The following is a 17,457-nucleotide window of genomic DNA, read 5'->3' as shown; positions in this document are numbered from 1 at the left end:
GACACAAAGACACCAAATATATTAAAGCTGACCGCAAACAAAATCTAGTTTGTAAATAAAACCATTTCAAAAATCACGAGGGTACACAAAACAACATTTTTCACATTTATTTTGTCCAACAACTGTGATTTTACGTAACTGTATTCCAAAGTGCGTAAACGTTTAAAAACTAGAAATGTCAAACTACAGCAAAATTCCTTAGATATTTGGAACTGTAGCAACATGGGGAAAAAGTCAGATGGAAAACGCAAAAGCTTATCTTGAATCAGCAGGGTTTCTTTTTTTGTTTTTTTGTTTTTTTACAGAGCCGTAAGACTATTTTGTACCCTTGCAGCCCTCGGTCCTCCTCTGTCTTTAGCTCCAGTGAACCACTTGGACAGAGCCTTCTCTGCTTCTTGCAAGTTGACTTTTGATGTTAAATAATTCTTCAGTGCCTCTGCAAATGAAGAAGAAGAAAAATGGGCAAGCCAAAGTAAAGTTAATCTTAGCTTACTTCATTTGGTGATAATTTGCAAAGAACAATGTTTATTTCACTTTATTGCCTCAAAAAATATATACAAATTGCATGATAACCAATCTCAGTTACACTTTCAAACACTTTATTAAAAAAGTTTAGTTTTCTAAAGTTCAAATGTCTCAAGTGAAACTAACTTACCATACACAACATTAAAAAGATGCAAATCTCTGAACTTTTTTTCCCCATGTCGGCCAAGCATGTTGTACTCCACAGCCAGCTCAGGTGAGATGAGGAATTTCATCATCCTTCTTGTGGCATCGTCGACACTTGTTCCCCTGTATCTGCTACCATGGCAACCTGAGGGGAACATACAAAAAGGACAGATTAGATACTGGCATCTGGTTAGGATGCCTCCCTGGTGAGGTGTTTTGGGCACGTCCCACCAGGAAGAGACCCAGAACACCCAGGACATGCTGGAGGGACTATGTTTTTCGGCTGGCCTGGGAATGCCTTGGGATTCCCCCGGAAGAGCTGGGCCAAGTGCCTGGAGAGAGCGAAGTCTGGGCCTCTCTACTTAGTACCGGATTGGGTCGAGGGGCAGCAGCCCATGTTTGACCCAGCCAGGACCTACTATATGTTTCCACTTGGTTTTGCCAATATGGCTTTAATGTGAGAAACCCAAGTGGGTCTCATATATACTAAACAATCTTGAGCCCACATAAAATATATGCCCATATTAACTTAACATAACCCACCTGGGGCCCACATAGACATGTTTTCAGGGTCTGACTTGCATTTGCCCATGTGCGACCCATATAGTTTGACCAGGTGGGCCCCACCTATGTCATCAGTGCTAAAAAAATATATTGATTACCTAACTTTGCCCCACCTGGGGCACACAACAACAGCCTATCCTTAAATGACTGTGTTTGCCCATGTCTATCCCAGGTGGAAAACCCAAGTGGGTCCTACATGTGTTTCCCATTTTGGACCAAGTTAAGTGTTTCCCATGTTTGACCCAGCTAGGACCTACTAAAAGTGCTCACTTGGGATGGCCCATATGGGTTTAATGTGAAGAACCCAAGTAGGCCCCATACAAAAAGCCCAGTTTGAGCCCATGCCCACATGGTACCCATCCAGCCCGAGCAAAAACCAGGTGGGGCCCATATATACATGTTGGCTGGGTAGTGGCCATGAGGTTATGGAAGATTGTATAACATTACGCTGGAAACCCACAGTACTGTATAACGGGTACACTGCTATCCATAGTGGTTACTACAAATGTTTGTTCTTTCTGTTTACAGATGACCACACACTCACACTCCCTTTACCTGCATGTGAATACCGTAATGCAATTGCCTCCCTACCAACTCTGTTCATCCTGTTGATGCCATCTGCCACCTCCTTATTAAAGTTATTTGACCTACACCACTGTGGAGTACCATTCCTTCTGACCGAGGATGACTCAGTTGAAGCGTGATTGGCAGTCAGTGCAAACATATATTACACTTCTGCTTATGGGGCGGAGAGACGCATCCCTACCACAAGCAGTGTACAGCAAGAATGACCTACTGGGATACCGCCGCTGGAGACACAGCCAAGTGCTTGCTGACCATTTCTGGGTTCAGTTTACTCGCAAGTACTTACCTAACCTTCAGCTTTGTCAACAGTGGCACATCTAAACCTCAGATCTCACTGTAGATCGAGTGGTCATGGTGGCTGACCCGCAACTGCCAAGGGCACTATGGCCAGTTGGGAGGGCAACTAAAGTAATCCCCAGCAATGATGCCAAGATATGCACAGCTGGGGTTGACATAAAAGGGGCTAAATATATTGGCCCTGTCACTAAACCTATTACTCTTCCAAAAATGCCAGAGGACTAAAAGGGTGTATATCAGGGATGGGCAACGCCAGGCCTCAAGGGCCAGTGTCCTGCAGGTTTTAGATATCAGCCTGGGTCAGCACACCTGAATCAAATGATTAGTTAATTACCGGGCCTCTGGAGAACTACAAGACATGTTGAGGAGGTAATTTAGCTATTTGAATCAACTGTGCTGGATCAAGGACACATCTAAACCTGCAGGACACTGGCCCTCGAGGCCTAGAGTTGCCCACCCCTGGTATATATTATTCAGCAGGGACATTTGTGTCCTGCAAATTCACTTAGTGAATTTGGGGGTGGCTGTTCAAATTTCCTGCTTTCACTTGGCATGTCTAGAGGCAAGAATCAAGCACATCCAAAGGGAATAAGTGCATCAGTGGCCATGTGCTCAGCACGCAGAGGGAGAGTGGGAGTCTAAAGGAGCAGCGGCAGAGCATAGCAGTTGTAACGCCATTTTGTGTGATTGTGTGTTAATGAACCTGTAAGTGTTATTCCCTTGAACAGATTCATTGGTATGATAATGGCTATAGTTGTTTGTGCATGTAAAAGTTATGCCTCAGCATATTAATACCATGTTTGTAGGATTATTTAATTATTTAGTACTCAGTTAATAGCAGTGGCCAGAATCTCCCATGATGATTACATCAAGCATTCAAAGGACTTTTCTATTGTTTATTGTTTAGTTTAGCTGTTGCTAGCTTGCCATTTTCTTGCCTCACTACTAGTCACTTATAAGGCATGTGCCATTTAGCCAATTTATGGTCTGCAGTGACCTTTTGTGGACATTATAAAATATTACTGTGTCAAGAAGATGATGTGATGTGATTGTTTTCTTAGTTATCTTCGACTCTATTAATTATAGAATTGCCTTCATCTCCCCGTCTTAATTGAATTGGACTGCACAGAGTTGCAGTCCAATTCAATTAAGACAGGGAGAAGAGAGATCATCCAGACCAGGCTAATCCAAAACATGTCGGCCAAATGTATGATCAATTAAATTTTCATTAAAAAATAAAAAACAAAACAGCAAAACATCTCAGTCACAAACAATTTGATATTTAAAGTCCATCAGGCATTTTCAGAAGAATCCGATTTAATTTAATTAATCCTCTCAAAGTTGTGTCTGTCCTGTATACTTTGTTTAAGGTCTTCCTATAAAACACCTAATTTTAACTACATAAAAAAGGAATAGCAAGAACAAAAACAAAACATGGAAAAGCAAAGACATGACAGAGAACACTTTGTGAGAAATGAGAATCTGAGTCATAACAAAACTTATCTAACATCTCCGCAGCAAATCAAGTTCCTGTTCTTCTGGAGTCCTAATTCGTCTTTTACTGTAATCACATGACATTTTTGTAACATGTTACTGTGGTAAGTAATTACAATAATGACATTACAGCTACAATTATGTCATTACTTTTGTTAATAAAGGTTCTTCAGTTACCTGCACGCCAGGCAGATATAAAGAAAACAAATCAAACAAATATATTTTTTTCCTGTGCACTTGCTCTATAGGGAACCAATTTCAGTTAATGTGCTGTGAAGAGGAACGCTGGTACAGTGATACAGCTTTTCAGCAGAGGACATTTGGGCATTAATTGATTTTTATTGAACTAAAGGAAAGGAATGCAACATTAACATCCGTGAGAGTTATTAGCACAATGCTACTGCAGGAAACCTATTCAGTTTGCCAGTTGTCTTACTTGTGTATTAATTGTATAATAATCAAGTTTTATATCAATGCAGCCTGGACTATCAGAGTAGGTATACTGCATGTTATTTAAAGCATACAAATTATAAATAGTCAATATAATGACAAAAGAACAAATAATAAACAGTTGTTACAGAAACTAATTCAAATCAAAATGATGAATACAATTCATTCACATAATTCAGAGAAATTGTTTGTCCTGGCAATCGGGATAAAAATTTAACATTCTCTGGATACATTCAATTTGTTTCAAATGTTCAGTTTATTCAATCTTTAAAAAAAAAACAAAAAAAACCACCAGGTGGTTAATGTTCCTGTCAGCATTAAGACAGCCATTTAAGACAGCAGTACAGGCTATACAGTATTAAATAATAATACTGTTGATGAGTACTTGGTGAGGGCTAGTTCTTTTAGGTTCAGCAGCTAACGAGATGGTGTATCGCTCAGGATACAGGAAGGAGGACAACAGGCTTCCACTTTGCTGGATTGTCACCGCCAGCTGTTTTATTGCCACCTAGATGCTCAGTGTTGCCAGCAGTCTGTAGTAACAAACAAGTTGCCATGAGTATATAAATATATACAGCACCAGCTTCACTAAGATAAACATAAAGAATTAAATGAAATAAACCAACACATCCATCTGAATATACACATAACACAACATATATGATTTGAACTATGCCAATCTTACATCTCTTGCTCCAAACACAGAAAGGACACAATAAACACAGTGAGAATGTCATACATAGCCGAAACATCCACTCTAACTGTGAACAAAGGGACTTTGGCGCCATCGTGTGGCCGAATAAAATTTCTACATAATGGCGGCGGCCAGCGGCACATGCCTCTAGTCACGAGATGAAAAAATGCGGTGCTACAACGCGGTAGAATGTAACTAAAGCCGCGGCCAACATCAGAATCGGAAAATAAACATATTTAAGGAAACTTACTTTCAGTCATGAACTTAACACTCGGAGCATCACCGTGAAGGATGGCAACCAGGAACACAGCTTACGAGGTAAACAGAACTAACACGGAACACAATCTCCCCTTCTCGAGTAGCATCGCGTTACACCCAACTTCTGCCTACGTCATTTCCTACGACTCCACCCCACATAATATTGCAGAACATAGACACGAATCCCAGAGCCTTTTATACAAATACTACTAATAATAATAACTAATGGTGATAAATCGTTTTCTGACAACATGGAAACCTACTTGTGTAATGCTTTAGCACAGTGGTTCTCAAATTTTTTCTGACATGCCCCACTGTAAAAAGGAAAAATGAAATGAATGACATTAAATAATTAAAAAAAAGTTTAGTGTCCACATCAAGGAGTTTGTAATTAGTTAAGTAATTAATTACTCATTAACAAATCAAAAAGGTACAAGATGAATTTTAGTTCAAAGTCAGCATTAAAAGCAACAGACTCTTGTTTTTTTTAAATGGCTTTTACAAAAACAAAAACAAAAAAACTTTTTTTCCATGATGCTTCACCAGTGGGGCCATGTTCCACAGCTTGAGAACCACTGTTATCATGTACGGTGCATGGATATACTTTAAAAATGAAAACATTTTTAATGATCTTACTTTCTCAAAAGGTTTAAAACCATAAAGTGTCATGTCTTCATTGTTAGGTTTAAAGGAAAGAAAAAAAATCTGATGAATAATATATATGTATGTAGAGTTAAAGTATACATGTAAGCGTCGCTAATGCTAACAAGGATTAAAAATTTATGTAACTAAATTTACAATATTCAGCAGTATGCAGGAAAAATAATATCTTTACATCCATTACTAAATCTAAAAACAGATTTAGCAACAAGATCCAGACAAGATGAGTCAGCAGTTTCTATCCTAAAATATAAATAGTATAAAACAACACGCTGCTGTGGCCCCCTTCAAGCTTGTTTGTAAACAGCAGTTAAATATGTGAATTAACCTTTTACAAAAGTGAAGCAGCTTAAAACAAAAACTGCAGGCAGTACCAGAATACACTTCTAAAAAGTATAAAAAGAGGTATTGTTTTTGTAGCAATTATTAATAGCTGCAGTTTGCTTGACTACGTTAAAAGACAGTTACCCAAATATGCAAAACAAAGACAAATGGCAAACGAGGAGCTTGTCCGAAGAAGTGCATCATGTATTGTCTGGAAACACTTTTGCTTTTAGAGCAATGCACTAATTTAGGTGCATCACCTGAGACAGTACAATACAACTTTTTTTAATTAAAAAAAATAAACATCACTCAATACTTATTAAATAATCATATTCTCCATATTGATTGAAATCATTGAGATTAACATTTTACGAGACTAAATTCACTGTGTTTTAAAGAGGATATGTACTTCTCTGATTATCCCTTTTTTATGTTTCCATCCTTTTCCTTTCTACTATTTTGGTACCAGTTTTACTTAGTTTAATCTGTGGAAAAAACATTGTTCACAAGCTGGTCTTCCTTTTTTCCCTCTCGCTAAATGAAATCTAGCCTAAAATGTCTATTGTAACCAGTGTTGGGACTAACGCGTTATTAAGTAACGCGTTACAGTAACTACGTTATTATTGTGGTAACGAGCATGGTAACTAGTTATTATGCCAAAATCAGGAACGCGTTACTCGTTACTGGGATTTAAATAGGCTCGTTACTCGTTACTTCGTGTGGTGGCTATCGCGGAGCTTCCACAGATTCAGTAACATTAGCAAGTGGTGGAAGCCAGCAGGTGGATGAGAGAAAGGGGACGCAGGAGGAGGAGAGACCCGAAGCGGCCGCCCGTCCGAGTGTCAGGTGAACTGAACTTCAGGTAAGAAGTTATGACCTGCAGTCTATCTGGGTCAGATATAAACCAAGTTTAGTTGGAGTTTATTTTCGTTGTGCTAACTTTTTACAGTCAGTTACAATAACTCGTACTGCGTACTACCTAGCATGACGGAGTTTCTATACAGCTGGGTGGGTGCTATGATGTTAATGATGTTGAACTTTATTTTGTTCATACGGTTAATTATTAGAGTTGCCAACCGTTCCCTAAAAAACGGAATCGTCTCGTATTCAGAGAAATTATTACGCGTTTCGTATTGAGGTGAAAAGGAACAGTTTGTCCCGTACTTCAGCTACAATGAAAAAGACACAAAGCTGGAGTTATTCTGTGTCTTTGCTGCACAGCTGCCTCTTCTTCTCTCATTCTCTCCCCTCCCTCTCCTGTTGCTACTTTAATCATGAAACTGATCAATGATCAGCTGATTGGCTTTTTCCTCTTGTTTATTTATCGTCCACTTTGCGCCAGAAAGAGGAAACCACCAGATGTCGCGTTAAACAACAGCAGCACGTTTGATCAGCTGTTAGAATTTATTTAATATTAATTTCTAATATCAGCTGATGTTTGCTGGAGCCACAGCTGTAAAGCTGCTGGTCATGATATCGGTTTGTATATCTGGTGAGTGGGAAACCAGATGAAACCAGGAGATGTCCTTACTGAATCATCAGAGCTGAACAAGTGATGGAGAAACAGGTTTACCTTTTAGGTGACATGAATGAGTTAAAGGGAAGTTATGAACTGTTTCTGAGAGATAAATAACACCAGGATCCTTTTCTATGTAGCTGACAGCTGGTAACTGTGCAGGGGCGGGTCTAGCAAAGTGTTGCCAGGAGGCAGGTAGGGCATTGACAGGGAAAGGGGGGCACAAAGAAATACTTTCTTATTCTCATTTCAAATGTCTAGCTTTTAATAAATAATTATCTGAGTCTTACAACAAACGATTGATAGATTGATACATATATACCATCAAGACAGTGTACATCACTGTCACAACAGTGTTTGTTTTCATTCAAAGGCTTTATGATATTTTCTATAATGGTGGGCCGGTCTATAGTCAAAATGCCCGCTGATTTTTTGTCCCAGTCCAGCCCTGTATGCAGCTCATCTGCAGTCTGGTGTTACCTACATCTTCCTATTCGGAAGGCAGAATTTCTGAGTTCTGAGTACAATCAAAAGCACCACGACTGCAGTTTTTGTGTTGGATGTAAAAAGCGCACATGACGCTGTGACGTAGGCTAGAATCATGGCGGCGGTCAACGACAGTCCAGGCGTGGGATTTCTCTCGTGGAAATATGCATGTTGGGTCTAAAGTCAGACCCCGCTGATCCCAGAACTTATTCCCGTGAAAGAAAAACAAGGCAACAGCGATCGATCTTTTTTACTTGCAAGGGAGGTGTCTTCGGTATCCTAGCTCATCACAAATGACCCCCCATGACACCTCCTCTCGCTCCCTTTTATTGACAACGTTCACACAATAAACAATAGTTTACAACACATACCTTCCCCACGTAATCCCCCTTGGTTACAAAAGACAAGGCACTGTGTGTGTTATGTGAGAATGTGTGTGTGTGTGTGTGTGTGTGTTATGTGAGAGAGTGTGTGTGTGTGTGTGTGTGTGTGTGTGTGTGTGTGTGTGTGTGTGTGTGTGTGTGTGTCAGACCTCCTGCTGACCAAAGGGTCGTAAATGCAGGAAGCTTACATCAAAAGCACAAGGATGTGTCTGTGATAAAAGACTACAGCCCCCCACCTAGAACCTCGAGAATCTGGGGGGAAGGACAGTGGAGTTTCATCAGAGTTAAAACAATGTACAAATGGTAAACATAAAAATGACAAATATCTAACAATTCACCCTGACAATGCACATTATTTTTTCCTTTGGTAGGTGGCACAGTGCACTTGTGGCAAGTAAGCAAGCTAGAAGACTGGCACTCTTGCTGGGTATCCAGTTAGCAACACATTAACAAGAGAAGTCTGAGTAAAACCAAAGTTACTTTCCCTAGTAACTAGTTACTTTGAAAGTAACGAGTAACTTGAAGTAACTGAGTTACTTTTGATGGAAGTAACTAGTAATGTAACTACTAAGTTACTAATTTAAAGTAACTTACCCAACACTGATTGTAACACGCTAACTAGTGCACTTTTTTTCCCCACAGAAAGTATCAAAATTGCCAATTAGGCCATTCCTAACATTTGCACTCCCTTTCTGATTATTATTATTTTTTTATTTTATTTTTTTTTACATTTTGCAGCATATGTACTGCCTGACTAACTAGCATTAAGAGTCCACATTTATATATATATATATATATATATATATAAATGTGGATACGTATACATATATATACATATATATACATACATATATATATATATATATGAGTAAAAATATATATATGAGTAAAAATAAAGACAATTTTGAGTCTATACTTCAGTTTGGACAGTAGGTCCACATGCTTTAAAGCCAGGTGTACTAAATATTATTCTACATTTTGGATACGTGCAAGTTAATGTATGAAGTACCTTTGATCTTCATGTGTATAAAAGTACCATACTGCAGCCCCAACAATGCTCAGGAAAAAAACACATGTAAAAACACCAAGTAAGGCCCATGCAACAGAGAACGATCCTGCAGGGACACAAGAATGAAGGATATAATGAGGATTACATTATCTGGCATTTATGTTTTATGTTTCATATTTAGATGACTCAGACAATACTTAAACACACACCACACACAAATCAAACATGTAGCTCATGTAGGTTGAGGGCAGGTTAACAATGATTGCTTCTGGTACTGTTGGTCAAAAATGTTCAGGTGAAAACTTTTCTAGTCTTGGGTGAAGATAAACGAAGAGAAGATGTGAAAGGTGTGTGAGAAAGCTGTCTGATACAGTTGGGGAAAAGCAGAAAGAAATGAACTGTTTCTAATTTTTATGGTAGTTTCATTTTAATGGTAAGAGACAAAATATCAATCTGAAGTCCAGAACAAATAGACAGAATTCTGGTTTCAAAGGCTGGTTTCCAACTCTGCACCATGGGAAAGACCAAAGAGCTATCAAAGGACATCATGGACAAGACTGTAGATCTGCTGTAATGGATTACAAGACTATCAGCAAGTAGTTCGGTGAGAAGGTGACAACTGCTGGTGTGAATATTTGGAATAGGAAGAAATAGAAAATGACCATCAATTGCCCTCAGCCAGGAGCATGACAGTGACCCAAGGCCACATAGTAGGTCACAAAGGAGTCTCTAAAGAACAACGGTTTCTCCAACAAGTACTAAGTGATATTTTGCTTGGGGAAAAACATAACATGCAAATGAATTTACAACTTATGTGTTTCTTGTTGGGGTTTTCTTTGGTTGATATTCTGACAACACTTAAATGCACCTAAATGAACCTATTAGAGCCTGTTCATTTCTTTGTAACTGAGAAAAATTATTAATTCACCAGGGGATCAAATAATTATTTCCTTAACTGTACCTGTGGCGGTACAGATATGTCTAGGAGAGCGGACAGTAAACATGTTGACCAGAATGTATAACAGAGAGTGTTGGAGAGTGGCATTATGTCTGAGGAATATGAGGCTATAACATGAGGATTTGAGAAAGAGCTGCTGAACCCAGAGTAAGACGAGAGGTGGGCAGCAGTATGGCTTCATGCCAAGAAAGAGCACTACAGATGTTTTCTTTCAGAGTGCTGATGGAGAAGTACAGAAAAGGCCAGCAGGAGTTTTATTGGGTCTTTATGGATCTAAAGAAAGGATATGATAGGGACCCAAGAAAGAAACTTATACGGCATAAGGACGTCAGGAGTGGCAGAGAGGCATGTGAAGGTGGTGCAGAACATGTATGAGGACAGCGAAACAGTAAGATGTGAGACAGGGGTGACAGATGGGTTCCGGGTGGTTGTGGGATTACAGCAGGGATCAGCTCTGAGCCCCTTTTTGTTTCCAATGGTAATGGATAGTTTAGTCCAAGGAGCCAGACTTTCTTTCTTTCTTTCTTTAAAGTATTTTTTCATAGCTTCTCTAAGGAGAGCAGCTGAAAGAAGACTACAAGCACCCACGGCACATTCGAAAACTCTCAGACTAATGCAGTCTGAGGCATAAGAAACTTATATGGCCATGAACAGAATACAGTGGAACCCCGACTTACGAAATTAATTCGTTCCAGAGGGTCTTTCGTAAGCCAAAAATTTAGTAAGTCGAAGCACCTTTTTTCATCGCCTTTCGAGTGAGGCGATGCTGGCTGAAGATGAAGTTCTTGGTGGAGGAGGAGGCGGAGGTTGAAGAAAGCATACGTATGCATGCATGCATACATACGTGTACATGTACATAACATTATGGAATTTAATTTAATTTTTTTAAATTTTCTATTTTATCTATTTCGTTACGCAGGCATTTTGCCACGGGCAGAAATATTGCCGTTAAGTGCCTTCGTAACTTGAATTTTTCGTTAAATGGGGTCTTCGTAAGCTGGGGTTCCACTGTATATTTAATTTAAGACATGCTTTAAGTTTTAAATTGTAGAACTGACTTGAGTAATATGTACTGCACTCAGTGGGCGTTAGTCATTCATTAACTTGTCTGTTTTATGCTGGCTCTAAGGTTAGGCAATCATTTCTTTAAGCTATTTGCTTACAAACGATTCCCAACCTCTAATTTGGATGTGGGTGGAATGCCTATAGAAGTCCATCATTTTACTCTCATAGTAGAAGTTTAAGTTTCTATTTATTTATTTTGAAAGAAGTCCACAGAACATGAAACAGAACAACATCAGAATGAAACGACATCCACAAAAGCTAAAATCCCCCAAAATCAGAAACCAGTTCAAAAAGATTTGGATAAACTGCACAGCTAAATCCAAGCTGGCCTCACCTGATGCCACATGTACATAGAGCTGACCACGTTTACTTCCATATCTGTTAGATGCTTCACACTGATAGAGGCCATTTATCAGAGGTCAGGCTCAGCAGTTGTAGCTTTGCACCGTCTATTTTGACAGAAGACTCCAGCAAAGACTGGCCAGATCTGAAAAACATGAACGAGACCTGAACGTGAAATGTACAGAGAGGGCAGAAAAATGTGAGTTGTGCTAAGAGCTAAACATCTTTGTAGATGGTGGCAGTTTTATAAATTATGGTCGAGGAGGACATTGAGTGGATAGATGCAGGTCAGACTTGGAAGTAACCTTCATGTCTCTTTGAAACTGCTATGCATGACATGTGCTTGTTATCACCAAGCACGTGTCATGTGCTTGGTGATAACACTATTTTCTGGGGGTTGGCTGTAGCTCAGGAGGTAGAGAATGTCATCTACTGAATGGTTGATGGTTCGATCCCTGACTCCCCCAGTCTGAGTGCCAAATATCCTTGGGCAAGATACTGACCAGATACTAACAAGTTGCATCCATTGGTGTGTAAATGTTAACTAGTGAGCACTTAAAAAGCATAGAAGAAAGTGCTTATGTGAATGAATGAGTATAAAGCGCTTTGAGTGCTCCAGGAGAGTAGAAATGCACTATATAAGACTCAGTGCCTTTATTATTACCACTCCTGTGAAATGAAATGAATATTTCAACTAAAACCAATATTCAAACTACTTTACCTGCTCCAGGTAAAGTTTGCATTTGGTTTGGCTTCTGTCACACACTCGAACGAGTCCTCTAAAAATCACTCTAATGTTCACTTCTGTGGGAGAAACTGCAAAAAAAAAGAAAGCAAAGAATTAGAGACCTGTGTTAATTCTTAACTGAGTACATCTTAATCATATCAAACAACTTTTCATATGTATTTGAATCAAAACAAAGAAATGCATGTTGGGTACTTTACACTTAGTTTCAAGCAGAGATCATTTTGTACACATTCAAGCATGTTGGTGCGCTCTTTAAAAGCATGGCCTTTATGAGGATTTCAACCAGAAATATAACACCACAGACGAACTGTGTCATTTAAAAAAAGAACCTACAATACTGGAAGAGCATGCTTTAACTTTGAAAACAGTCTCTAGTGTTTTTGCTTCACCTTTTGCCATTTCCCATGTGTACTGAATGGATCTCAAACAAATGAAGTCATTGTTAAGCTTTACAAACAGGTTTAAGCTGGTCTGTGCACCGTGGTGTTGCCTCAACTGGTGAGAGTTAATTTTTAACCTGAACATCTGCACTCTTACCGAGAACAAAACTCATTCAAGGCAGCTGAAATATCCAAATTCTGGGTAGATATTATTCATTTTGTGCTGCTCTCAAGATTCAAATTATCGAACTGGTGTCAAAAAGGGATGCAGATTATTTCACACAAGCAGTGTAGATGTGGAATATACAACTGCTAAAAAAACACAGTTGGACTTTGATTAAACAGACATAGTTTTAGTTCTACTTTTCCCCTACCAAAGCCGTGCTGATACACACACTGATGCACAACTTTACTGAGTTTGCTGCATTTCAGCTTAACTGGGTGATTCTGTCTCAGGTCACAGATCAGGTTCCATTACTCGTCTCAACTTTCGCAAAATCTTTATCCAGCTATTGTGAAAACATGGGTGAGTGACAGTAGCATGAGAACAAGGATAAAGCTGATATCCATACTGGGAAAAACAAAAAACAACAAATCAGCTCATGAACAAAGAAAAAAAAAAAGCAAAACCGTCTCAACTCTTAACACTTAAGGCTACCTAGAAGTATGGAGTTTTGAGGGTTTATGTCTATTTTTTTTTCAAAACAAAGATGCATTTTATAGTTTTTAAAAAGTGCAGCTATTATTGTTATTTTATCCGTAACTTATGAAACTATTTCTGTTGCATTAGTAGATAATACAGATTAACTGGTAGCAAGTAATTAAGTTCTATAGTATTGCTTTGTAGCTGCAGTTTAATCAGTTAATCCTGGGTGTGCCTGTGTACTTTTAATATTTGATTAAATAATTAACATTCTTCAGTCAAAGGCAACACAAAAGAGGACAAATAATAAGCTACATAAGCAGCTGATACTCACAGTAGACCTGTACGGTGAAGGGCAGAGTTTCTTCTTTAGACAGGGAGTCACCACTGATGACACACTGGACCTGGTGACCGTTAATCTCTCTCGTAGGCACACCAAACAATGAGCTGACTGTAGTAGTTGTATCGTTGTCATACTGTGTGGAGTTTGTTGTCGTCCTCACTTTGTCTCCCAAAGCATCAGAGAGCCACCTCACCTCTGCAGGAGGCTTTGATCCAGCAGCCGTGCAGGTAGCAAATAAAACCTCTTCTGTGCCCAAAGTGGGAAGATTGTCCTTGACGTTTGTGAAAGGAGGCACTAGGAGAGGTACAGCACACAAATAAATAAACATCCATACAGGATGGTGTCAGGTTTATATTACTGGATTGTCATTTATGCTTAGAAATATTTACTCATATATGCTTAGAGTTTTATAATCAATTGCATGTTGATAGATAGATTTGATCCTTAGCAGTCTGTAAAGACTGTGCCTTCCAGAGTGTTCTGGCATACACACTCACATCCTGGGGTCACAAGAAGAGGTCGTACCTTCTTTTATTGTTTTATGGTATAGCAAACACAAGTATATCTGTTTTAGTATAAGTGCCTTTTGTTTAGATGAACTGCTGGACTTCCACACCAGCAGGTTTAGGGAAGTCGTTTATGGGGTCACATTCTGACCCCACACACACACATACCTACACACACACAGACGGTACTCTTTGTTCACGTGTATACCTATGTAAGAATGTAAGACGTCATGTGTTAATGAGCCTATGCATATTCATGTACCCTTAATAAAACAGCAGTGTTATGAGGGAGCAGACGAGAGCAACTGAAGTCAAGTGTAAGGAACGACACTTGGCTCTGGCCTCCCTCGTATATGAGTTACACAAAGAGCTCTGGCGACTTGTGTCTTGCTTTGCAGTGTAGTAGAATTGTCTTGAACGTTCCAGCGAATAGGTTTATGCTACGAACCTATCAGATGGTGAAAGTAACTCTGTCTGTATCTCACATACAAACACACAGAATTTTTTAAAGAACAAGGAAAAAAGTTTTTATACCAAGCAAGTTTAGAGGTATCTCTGTCTTCTGATTTCCACTGGGAAACAAGGTGAAGATGCACGTGTAGCTGCCTTCATCCTTCAGGGCAACATTGGATAACTGGAGTGTTCCATTTTTGTCTTTAAAATTCCCGATATATTTAAATTGATCATCGCCTCCTTTAACAAACTGTAGTCCATTTCTGGGTAAGATAGTGAGGAAATTGTCATTGTGAGGTTTTTCTCTCGTCTTCCTCTGCCAGGTAATCTGTGTCAGGTCATCATTGGTACCAGTGACATAGCATGATAAGATAGCGGTACTTCCTTGTTTCTACCAATCACCTGGAGAGCTGGAAAGTACAGAAAGCGTGATTAAGGCAGAGCTGAAAATAGAAACAAAAGAGCATCCAAGGAAATTCAAATTAACGTGTGATGAACTGTTGTTTTTGCGTGTGTGTGTGTATGCTTCATCTTTCAAACAAATTTTGAAATTACGCTGGGTAGACATTGAAAAATAACTATGATAAATATTCTTAACTAGTTTCTTTGGGGTTTAATCTACTCAAGCTTGAAATTCAGTTTGTTCATCAAAATAAGAAAATACACAGATGTAACACAGCTTATTTTATTAACTCCATGTAAGCCAGTCAAGGTTATGTGAGTAGTCATGCGCCCACCTCCACTCTTAACAGAGGAATGAAAACAATATTCTCCAGCGTCCTCACCATGCCCTTACATAGTTACATAGTTACAGTTAGCTACATAAAAACTCTGTATTGTACAGTAGTTCAGTAACATGTGACCATCCTGTTAGGCCATTGCTTGGATTCATCTGTTCTCTCATTGACTTATAAATAACATTATAGCAACATTTCTGAGGGCATATGGGGAAGAGAGTAGTGCTACTAATTATACAGCACTTTGTGGATGTTTATTGTATCACCACAAACTGAAATTACAAGCAGTTTATTATCTATTTAACAAATAGATAATAAATGATGATCCATAACCATTCATTTTGATGAACCACAAAGCTCGTTTAAAAAAATACAAATATTAAGACCCTGCAGCGCACATTGACGCCATGTGTCTTGAAAGCCAAATCTCTGAAGCGTGTATGTTAAAATAAGACACTGCAGTGGACAAATACAACATTCAAATTCAGTTCATCGTAGCCTAGTCACTACAAAATACCTTCTACATCAGCACATAGAAGAGACAACGTCACGAGAAGGACACGTAGCAGCGCAGAGTCACATATGGACGGTATCCATCCGCTAATCATTGCTGTCCACTAATCCTAATATTTGCACATTCCAACTTCCAGGAGAAAAAAAGTCCACAGGCCAAAATTGTTTGAACACAACAGGACCGATCATTCTCTTGTGAGTCTAGCAAAGAAAGGAGGCGGGCTGAAAATGGTGGAGCACAGAGACAGGGGGTGGGAATAAAGTTTCTCAATAAGAGTGAATTAAGGATGCAGCTTTCTGTTCAGCCTTTTAAACAGCGTAACCGACAATAAAGTTTACTTTGACTTCAGCAGCAAGCAGGCGCACCGAGGACTCCCGCGCTCACTTTTCGTGTACAGAATTTTGAAAAAACATCGGTGCAAATTATAAGTCTGTATTATAATGTCTGCTGTTTTTCGTGACCGCCCCGGGCAACCGCCCGTGTTGCCCGTATCAAAAACCGCTACTGACTGTAAGCACTTATTTCTTCAATCCAGACTGACGGGCAGTGTTAATTCTATGTCAGTTTTTGAGAGCAGGGCTCCATGATGTAAATTAGACTCTATGCATGTAGTGTTTCATGTGCACTTTAAAACAGTGGTTCAAAATCTGTTGGGCATACCCTGCTGGAAGTCATTGCTGTAAAACCATGGATCACCAGGATGGGTGAGGGGGTTTGGGACTGAGGTGAAATAAAGGTAAACTGATATGTTTTTGTATGTTTGTTTGTTGATTGATTAAATGTAAATTTCAACAAAACAACATAAGTTTGATTATGTAAATGCTGACCTTTAACATTATATCATCTTGCACATTACTGGTTGTTAATGACTGATGACAGAAACTGCACAAGGATGAAACTTTAAGAGTTAGGGCATGGCAGAAGATGTTCGAGAACCACTTTCCTAAAGCATTACACAGTTGGGCTCGTGTGTGTAAAGTTTCTATCACAATTAATTTTATATCATATATCTCACACTGGAGTTTCAAATGTGGCAGCTTTTTGTAAAACATTAAATCATTAAAGCATGGTGTTTGCTCTGCATATTAAATGGATCAGTCTACATGTACATTACTTTTTAATATGTTCTTTAATGAAAATTTTAAAATGGAAGTTTGTTTTTGAATTGTTTTTATTATTTTGTGTAACATTACTGATTTTTATGTAATCTATTTCACTGTTGTCTGCAACATGCGAAAAAAACTAAATGTGTGCCCTAGTTTTATTCTTCTTAAGTAATGTACGAGCATTATTTCCTTTGTATATGTGTTTTAATCTATTTAGTGCTTCTGCTCTCTGATTTATATTTGTTGTACATTTTGTGGGGCACCTCTCACATA

The 17,457-nt window shown here is 38.9% G+C and overlaps 1 pseudogene across 1 annotated transcript; it reads right to left on the bottom strand.

The window, feature by feature from the left end:
* Positions 1–92: 92 nt before the first annotated feature.
* Positions 93–16,300, bottom strand: LOC146370743 (nectin-4-like; annotated as a pseudogene). Its single transcript, XR_014797137.1, has 8 exons — positions 16,082–16,300; positions 14,909–15,237; positions 13,860–14,162; positions 12,476–12,570; positions 11,747–11,899; positions 5,004–9,495; positions 656–814; positions 93–436 (listed from the first exon to the last, which is right to left on the bottom strand). The product of XR_014797137.1 is annotated as a nectin-4-like (transcript).
* Between the last annotated feature and the right edge of the window lie 1,157 nt (positions 16,301–17,457).

The sequence above is a fragment of the Perissodus microlepis genome, chromosome 16, assembly GCF_051167445.1.
Source record: "Perissodus microlepis isolate ML-2025 ecotype Zambia chromosome 16, ASM5116744v1, whole genome shotgun sequence".
NCBI lineage: Eukaryota > Metazoa > Chordata > Actinopteri > Cichliformes > Cichlidae > Perissodus > Perissodus microlepis.
This window is presented reverse-complemented; position numbering and strand designations above follow the sequence as displayed.